The following is an 8,614-nucleotide window of genomic DNA, read 5'->3' on the forward strand; positions in this document are numbered from 1 at the left end:
TCTCAAATGTTGAAGTTACTGCTCCATTGCCTTCTGGCATCTTTTCTTAATTTAATATCATGAGGAAAGAAGATTATCTGTTGTTTGTATGAAATCTGTTTATTCCTTGTTCTGTCTCTCTCAAAAGTTTTTTAGTATTTCTTCTTTGTGTTCTACTACTTGACCGTGGTACTTCTAGATGTGGTTTTTAATCGTTCCTTGTGCTAAGCATTCACTCAATGTCTTCCAGGTTAAAAAATTTTTTCAGATATGGAACATTTTTTTCCTGTTATTTCCCTCCCACTCTCTCATACACACACCTTAATTTTCTTTGTTTCCTCTTTTTAGAAAAGCTATTTGAAGCAGGTTAGATTTGTTGTATCGTGTTTATTGTATCGGTTTATATATCCTAACTTTTCTCTTAGATTTTTCATCTTTCAGATTTTGTTCTTTGATATAAAATATTTTCTGGAGTCGATTTTCCAGGTCTCCTATTAAACTAATTCATTTTGATAAGCATATGTGCTATTTTCAGAAATTGCTCTATTATTCTGATTACTTTGTTTATATAACAGCTTCCAACAATTTCAATAGCCTTTCAAAATTTCCCATCAGAATATTAATCAGAATTTCCCAAAATTCTTTTCAATTACCTTAAATATATAGCATTTTTCAAGCATCATTGTTTAATTTGTTTGTTTAGATTCTTACTTTGAGCACATTGATTTGTCTCTAATCTCAGCCATCCTGGTTTTCTGCTCATATCTATAAGGAGAAAATTTGACTTATCAAAATCTGTTATTGTTTAGCCTTTTGTTTGTGAACAAGAAGTATTGACTGTGAGACTGTATTTTTAATTAACTTTTGATTGGGAAATTATTTTCAAGATAACTAAACTTTGTAAAAATAAAAATGGTACACAGAATGCCCATATATCATTCACCCACATGCACCTGTCATTAGCATTTCACCTAATTTTGTTTGCTCTATCTTTATATGTGTGTATATGCATATATATAATCTATAAATATAAATGTATAAATATATAGTATGTATAAATATTGTATATATATAGTATATATAAATATATAAAATATAAACTTAATATATAAATAAATATAAAATATATAAATATAAAATGTAAATATACTTATATATTTATATATACTATATTTATATGTACTGTATATTTATATAAATATATAAGTATATTTATATTTTTATATTTATAGTTATATATTTAATAACTGAGGGTAAGTTTCATACATCATTGCCTTTTTATCCCTCAATATTTTATTGTGCATTTCCTAAAGATAGAGATAATCTAATGTCTTTATAGCATTTTTTTCCTTCCAGTATAGGATCAAGTCTAGGATCATGTATTTCATTTAATTGTCATGTTTCTTTAGCTTCCTTTAATCTACAACATTCTCACAGCGTGTCTTCCTCTTCTATGACATTGACATAGCTTGAAGACTATAACCCTTCCTTTGGGAAAAAACAGTTTCTCATTTTCTGTTTGTCAGATCTTTCCTCATGATTAATTTAAGAGTCTGCATTCTCACCTGAGATATTGCACAGGTGAAGTTGTGTCCTTCTCAGGGCATCACATCTGGAACCACATAGGACCATCTGTAACCAATTATATTAATTTTGATCACATGGCCCAGGTATTACGAAAATTTTTCATTGTATAATTACTGTTTCTACCCCTTGCAACTAATAACCAGTCCATGGGGAGACACTTAAAAATCATGTAAATACCTGATTCTCATCAAAAGGTTCCCTGGACTTGCATCCATTGATGATTTTTGTTTGATCTAACCTGTCCTGATGGTTACAAAATAATGATTTTCATCTACCTTTATGAGCCAGCCTTTACATTCTCCTATAAGCCAGGACCCTCAATTCTATTCCTTTTATTTATGTGCTTATTCATCTTGTTATTTTTGGTTATGGGTGTGAATTCCTATTTTTTGATGGTTTCTTTTTTTTTTTTTTTTGCTGTATTTTATTATTTTGGTGTTCCAACTGTCATATGTTTGACCAGTCCAGTCCTCTAAGCTGACGCCTTCATCCCTGTGCCAGTCCCAGATCCTTGAAGGGAGGAAGGGAGACTTGCTTTAGTTCTGTCACAGCATAAAGTTCCAGTCTCATCCTGTACCTCCTCTGTCCTAGGTCTGGGAAAAAAGCCTTTTCTCTGACAAGTCTTCATTCCTTTTTTGTTTTGTTTTGTTTTGTTTTGTTTTGTGTTCTTTAGTTTTTAGGCGGTGGAAATTTCCGCTTAGGACAGTTCTATATTTTGGGAGAGAAGAGGAGAGGTCCATATATTCCTTTCATTGTCTTCAAGTTATTTCCTGGAAGCTCAATCCCAGTTTTTATAACTCCCTTTAACTCATGATAATACTAGGAAATGTTGGCTCTGTGGACTGATACTATTTCATGAGTCAAAAGACTTCTGCTCATTGGAGCCTACGGAATCTTTACATTGACTTCCAAATTGAAAATAAAACAAAAACAATAGCTTTCTATCTAGAAGGCAAAAAAAGTATCTCTGTGGGATTTTCCTCTGATGAAGAAAGTGATATTAGCTGATATTCATGGTAAGGGAAGACTGTGGTAAGCTTTACGTTTCTTTCGTATTATATTTTTTGTTTTAGGACTTACTGAAAAATTCACTCATGCTATTCTTAGGGGAGGAAGGCAACCATTGATTAACAGAGGCCACTCTTACCATCCCTGATATGATATGTTTGTGTTGGTGTGTGTTCTATGGAAGGCAAATGGATATCAGACATTCACAAATATCTGCTGAATGAATAAAGATAAGCCATTGACATCTTCTGTAATGAGGGAAATAATTTGAAATTCAAGAGAGAAAAAGAAATTAGAGAGATTCTTATCAGTTTTATTTATATCTTTTCAGCTAATTGCATCAGGCAAAATAATAAAATTTTGCCATAATAACATATGTAAATTACATAATACACTGCCACATGGTGCATTTAATTTCATTTTTAAAGCGAAGCAAAACAGTGATAATTTGTCCTTCCTTTGGGTTTAGCACAAAATGCAATTTTTTTTAATGGTAACTTATTTAACAAGCCTGGCCCCTGTCTATAATCTTCAAAGTATATTGGATGATGAACATTTTCAAATTACATGGTCTGCAGTTCCTGGTTCCACTACATTTACACCTGCTTTCAGACTCACTGAACTGCATTTGATGAGGCTGCATTTGGTCCAGAATCTTTCTTTGGGTACATAATTGAAACTGTTCTACCAAATCTGTTTCAGTTAGACAGTCTATAGCCACATCATTCTTTCAGCCACTGAGAAATACCTACACTGCCACACACACTTAGCACGGGTGTTAAAATTCCAGTTAATCACTTTTCTAGGGTGTGGGTGACACTCAACCCAACTGTTCAGTGACAGTCCAGGATGACAGGTTCCATGATGAAAAATTGAATATTCTAATGGGTGTGGTCTCTGGGGATTAGGAGGAAGAATTCATACATGAACATATTGCATAAAAATGAGTATTAAAAAACTGGTCCCCAATTTCACAAACAGGTGTCTGTCTACAAAGCTTAAAGCGAAGACTTCCATTTGCCCAGTCAGTTACAGCTCTTAGTTTTTTGGCTCCCTGTTCCTCCGACAGGGACGTCGTAAAGCATCAGAGGGTTTAGACAGTTGCATAAACAGGTACTAACTACACTTCTCTCAGCCACCTTTGTTTTCCCCCCATTCCCATACTTAGAAAATGATTAATTCAGTTCTCTAGTCAGGCATAGAGCAATAATGGCCAGCTTGTAAGGTTGTCTTTATTCTGTACCAGAAGAAAATCTCCCTCCAGGCTTTCTTCAGAAGTACATGTTTACCTAAAGTGGAAAATGAAAAAAAAAATGGTACCTGTTCACTAGAGACATTAATAACAAAGGGGACATGCTAAAGCACAGGACAGGACGTTAGTTTTACTCGGGTCGATGTCAAGATGCATATGAAGAAAAGTAGATGCTGTTGTTAAAGTGCCTCCAAAGTCACTGAATGAAAAATGCATGGAAATGGCACAGCCTTTAGAATGTTCCTGCTGGTAATGCTAAAGAACATATCAGCCAGCAGCCCTCTTTGATGAAAATGGGAGTCAAAGATGCAGACTAATTTTTTCAGTTTTTATTTAGATGAGGGACTCTGAGATGCAGTGTTATCCTTTGCTATGATAATGGCAGGGACTTTAAAGAAGCTGAGAGAGAATGGCTTTGAAACATGGGGCAGTAGAAATCCACAGTCCTACCTAGAACATCTAGACTGAAATCTCATTGCCTTATCCTGTATGGGACCTTCCACTGGACACATAAACTGTGTTGTACATCAGCTTCCTCAAGTGCAAAACATAGCAATAGCAACGAGTAATCTCTATGCCATAAACATTTTCAAAATGACTGAGTGAGAATACGTTTTGTCAGCTAGAAAGTGCTAAATACATCGAAGCTCTTTCTGAACTAGTGAGCTCTTTTCAGGAAAGATTTCTTTGTTCTCTAGGTTGGATTAGTTGCTCTAGCCTCCCTCTTTTCGTGGCATACCATGCCCCCCTCTAAGCTCAAAGACATTAACTATAAGATGATGTGATAAATGCTCTCTAACTTGAAGAAAGAGAGCTACTGTGGCAGAGAGGGACTGCATCTGATTTATTTCTCTATCTCTGGGGCCTAAAATAGTGCATGGCACTTAACGGACACTCTACAAATTTGTGATCAAATTGTATAACCAAGTATAATCAACTTGGAATAAAATGTGAATACATTACTTATACGGCATATACAAAATCATAAGTGTTGGGCAAGGGTAAACAGAAAAACACCAAGCTTATTCTATCACTCACCCATCCCAGTCAAAGTTAGTTCCCTTTGCCATATAACTACAAAAATACATAATCCATGAAGACCACGGTTTGTCAGAATAGGAAGCACTAGAGGACTTGGTAATGTAATTTAAAATAGGGGTTGGCTGAGTATTTGGGAAAAAATGGACTCAGAAGAATTCAGATGTCACGTTCCAGCAAGAAAAAGGAAAGTCAAAATGAAAAGGAGAAAGTAATAGCACACAGAAGAAAAATACAAAAACCTGGACTTGATGCAAGAACAGGAAAACTGACTCTTTCTTTCCCTTCCTTTCAGCGTTCATTGAGTAAGCAGATGTTTTCAGAATATCCCAGTGATTGCATAGGTGGTATTTGACTCTAGGAAATGATGCCCTTTTGGTGTTCTGAGCACCACTTTCCAGTGTATGGGTGTTGAGAGGGCAGTGGTTTTTTTCTACACCAACCAACAATTCTTGGACAAGAGCTGGGGGTCTAAGAATTCTGACATTCAACTCAATTCTGACACTGTGTACCAGGAGATAGCGTAATACTTTATGGATTGAAGTCTCCATATTACAAGACTGCACAGTTTCTGCCCCCCAGCCCCCCAACTTCAGATGCCATTGGCAGGTCCAGGTTATTATCTGTACTTCAGATCAACCAGCTCTCTCAGTAAGAGGTTCCTCCGACCTCCTCCTCAGGTTTGATTTATTAGCTAGAGCAACTCATAGAACTCAGAGAAACACTTTCTGACTAGATGGCCAGTTTACTCTAAAAGGATACAACTGAGGAACAGCCATAATCAATGGCACGCATAGGACAAGGTATGGGGAAGGACACACATGGGGAAGGTGTAGGGAGCTTCTATGCCATCCTCAGGATATACCACTCTCCTCACCTCTCCAACTGTTCACCTGGAAGTTCTCTGAAATTTGTCTTCTGGGTCTTTATGGAGCTTTCATCACATAGACATAATTCATAAAACATTGGCCATTGGCAGTTCATTTAACCTCAAGTTTCTCTTCCCTCCCTGGAGGTCAGAGAGTAGGACTGAAATTTCCAACCCTCTATCAAATGGTTGGCTCCACTGGCAACCAGCCCCCATCCTTAAGTGCTTTGCAAAAAAAGTCACCTCACTAACCTAACCAAACACACCTTAATCACTCCTAACACTTAGGAAATTCCAAAGATTTTGGGAACTGTGAGCCAGAAATGGAGACGAATACTATATATATATATATATATATATATATATATATATATATATATATATTTATTTATTTATTTATATATATATATATTGTATATGTATATATATGCACATTACAACCTTGATCTGGGAGCATAATCCATTCTGGCAACATGCTTGTAATCCACCGCAGTCATTTATCAAAGTGAATTTCAAGAACCATTGGCTCGGTTGTGATCACGTGACATTCAGCATCATGTACTACTCCTCTCGCAAGACATCGCTCATTTATCAAGTTAAAATTTATGAGAAACATTTGATGGTCTTGCAAACACTCATAGAACAGGTTACTTGCAATCCAAGGTTTCTTTGTCTGTTTATATCTTAGGATAAATCCCAGTATGACGACATGGTTTCCATTGTAATAGTTTACGAATACATGGATAAAGAAAAAAGCCCCTGAGATTGGGAACTTAGTAACATTCAGTGACTTACAGTTCATGCTTTGTCTCACCAATCAAGCTTGAGTTCATATAACCTATGGAACATATGTTAGCAAGGGAAAAGCCTTGTCAGAGTATTTGTCCAGAGCTGCTAATAATATCAGGGTTTCATATGTCAGCAAGGCAAATACACTTAACAGAGAACTGACAGAAGCTTGTTCAGTTTTGGGTGTTATTTATAATTCAAACCCAATTCTTTGTTAGCTTATTTTAAATAATGCATGACATAATGTTTACTATTTCCCCGAGGATACTATTCTTTGATGATTCCACTTTTTTCCTCCAACTTAGACTCATTTGACTATTCCTAAATTACATGTTATTATTTCTACCAACTTTGAGCTCAGATACAAGATTCTCATTTTCCACATTTTCATAACACTCCTAGTTTGCGTATTACTTAGACAATTAAATACACATGTTCCTTTAATCTTTGCTCATGCATAAATTTCTCCATTTTATGTATCATTATTTTTCTTTGAACTATGTCTAGATGTTTGAGTTCCAGGTTATGGGATCTCACTTACCTTCTGGGATCGTTAAGTGCTTAGAAACCATTAGAAGACCACCAATTAAGGCTGGTCACCTAGCCAGAGTGATGAGAACAGAGATTTAAATTCTTGAGTTCTTATTTTTCTTGAACAATGCATTTTATACTGGGAGAAGAAAAGCACTCCCTGTCTCACTAAATGATTTATTCATTTATCCAGCTCATTTTAAATAAATTTTAAGACTTAGAAATGTCATGAGCAAGGGAAAAGAACTCCGAAGTGGGACTCTGAAAACCTGAGTCTTTGGGACTCTGCAAAATAAGACCTAAATCATCATAGAATGTTTTTCACTTGTGAAAATAAGGAAATGGCATCAGCATCAGAAGGCCTGCCTTGCTTTCTCTGTAGAGGTGTTGTGAGCTCCACAAGCTCCACGTGAGATACAGGTGATAAACATGCCTTGTAACCTCCATAGTATATTAAAATTATAAAGTAGGATTAGTCCTTCATGCTTTGCGTATTGGCATAGAAAAATGGTAACACTGCTACTTTTCCATGCGATCATTTATAACTGGGTTTAACTCGGTGACCATGAATTCACATAAAACCATAAGCCCCTGATGAGAAAGTATTTCATAGATGACATCTCAAGCTATTACCAGGAAGAGGGTTGAGAAGGTTACAAATAGCCACATTAGAGCAGGGGAATGACTAAGCATTTGAAAAGAGAAGGAAGAATGTGATTATTTTATTAGAAGGAAGGCAAGAGGTCAGAAATAAAAAAAAAAAAAAAAGGAAGAAGAAGAAGAAACAGGGAGCTCAGAAATGGGAAGAATCATGGAGTCCATTAGGTGCAGAAGGGCTGTTCCAGATGGCCAGAGGAAGCGTGGGAGAGCTGTCCTGTGGGACAGGGACTCAGACAATTGCAACAGACTGTGACTGAGGCTGATGATTGTAAATCAGGCACTGTTTTCTTTTTTGGGGGGAAAATAACACCCACAGAAACGTTACTCTCTACCTCCTGTCACACCCCACTTTTAACCTTTTAGGGTACGCTTCTAAACATTGTCCTACATTTTTTTAAGTCCTGCAGTTACATTTTTTAAAAAGGTTTTCTAGAAATTAACTACATTCATAGAATTTCCCAATAATATAAGGGGAATAATATAAATGGTTTGAAGCACCACCAGGTTAAGAGTCTTGCCCAAACACAGCAAAGGGGTCTCCCAGATGACTTAGTCTTGTCCTATGACTCTGGTTTACTCTCCTTACACACCAGTATGCTCATCTCAGTTGTTCTTCAGGGTAGTTTTCTTTCAAGTTTTATGTATTCATTTTGAGAGAGAGAGAGAGAGAGAGGAGAGAAGAGGAGAGAAGAGGAAAGAAAGGGGAGGGGAGGGGAGGGGAGAGAGGAGGAGAGGAGAGAAGAGGAGAGGAGAGAAGAGGAAAGAAAGGGGAGGGGAGGGGAGAGGAGAGGAGAGGAGAGGAGAGGAGAGGAGAGGAGAGGAGACGGAGAAGAGAAGAGAAGAGAAGAGAAGAGAAGAGAAGAGAAGAGAGAAGAGAGAGTGGGTTATATCTATTGATATTT

The 8,614-nt window shown here is 36.5% G+C and overlaps 1 long non-coding RNA gene across 1 annotated transcript; it reads right to left on the minus strand.

Annotated features, from left to right (window-relative positions):
- Positions 1 to 2,871: 2,871 nt before the first annotated feature.
- Positions 2,872 to 8,276, minus strand: LOC121010568 (uncharacterized). Its single transcript, XR_005781236.1, has 2 exons — positions 8,214 to 8,276; positions 2,872 to 3,863 (listed from the first exon to the last, which is right to left on the minus strand). It is a non-coding gene; the product is annotated as an uncharacterized LOC121010568 (long non-coding RNA).
- Positions 8,277 to 8,614: the final 338 nt, after the last annotated feature.

Source organism: Herpailurus yagouaroundi, unplaced genomic scaffold, assembly GCF_014898765.1.
Source record: "Herpailurus yagouaroundi ecotype Mexico unplaced genomic scaffold, PumYag 192, whole genome shotgun sequence".
Taxonomy (NCBI): Eukaryota; Metazoa; Chordata; class Mammalia; order Carnivora; family Felidae; genus Herpailurus; species Herpailurus yagouaroundi.